Genomic DNA, 828 nt, shown 5'->3' with positions numbered 1-828 from the left:
ACAGGAAGAAGCCTTTTCCTCAGTGATCTTCAAGGCTCCAGTCTTTTAAAACTACCTAATTTCCTGACATGGGACCCTTGGCCTGCTTCTCCTTCTTTTGACACATGTTTCAGGAAGCAGATGTTGCTTTATTGTTCAGTGAGAGCAATTGGGTCGAGCTTAGCGAGAAGTGGTTCTTCAGAGCACATGGTGGCTTTTGGACCACCATGTTGAAGAAAGGAAGTAGGTGTGCATCCTTCTTTCACATTGTTAAAGCTATCCATGCTGACTTTGCTCAGTAGATAGAATAAGTTTTTCAGACTGGATGTTGGGATTTTCATCCCCCTGTGTAAATATGTGAGTGGGTCAAACTGAGGGCTTCAAAACAATAATCAAGAGAAAAGATATCTGTTCAAGGGAAAGTCACCAACTCATCACTATTTAGTGAAGCACCTCAGCAGCCATGACATTTCTTTTCCTTGGCCAGTTAGCTCAGTTGGTTAGAGCATGGTGCTAATAATGCCAAGGTCACATGTTTGATCCCTGTACTGGCCAGTTCCCTCCTTTACAGGTCCTGTTGTTTTCAGGACAGGGGAAACCTTTTTCTGGTGAGGGAAATGTTCTCCAAAACAAGAGATTCTCTGGTTGTTTCGCAAAATGTCAATCGATTCCTTGTATCTGAATGTGTCTTTGAAATACAGTAACTCAACTGATTGCAGGACACAGGAAATTCATATACACACATGAGATTGCCTCAAAGAGAAGCACTTATGAATCTCTTAAAAATCAGTGGTCCTTTTTCAATTCATCTAATTGTGCTTCATTTTGAAAGTAACTTTAATTTCATAA

General features: G+C 40.7%; 1 non-coding gene across 1 annotated transcript; it reads left to right on the top strand.

Moving 5' to 3' along the window:
* The first annotated feature begins 460 nt into the window (after positions 1–460).
* trnai-aau (transfer RNA isoleucine (anticodon AAU)) lies at positions 461–534 on the top strand. Its single transcript has one exon. It is a non-coding gene; the product is annotated as a tRNA-Ile (tRNA).
* Positions 535–828: the final 294 nt, after the last annotated feature.

Source organism: Neoarius graeffei, chromosome 19 (genome assembly GCF_027579695.1).
Source record: "Neoarius graeffei isolate fNeoGra1 chromosome 19, fNeoGra1.pri, whole genome shotgun sequence".
NCBI lineage: Eukaryota > Metazoa > Chordata > Actinopteri > Siluriformes > Ariidae > Neoarius > Neoarius graeffei.
This window is presented reverse-complemented; position numbering and strand designations above follow the sequence as displayed.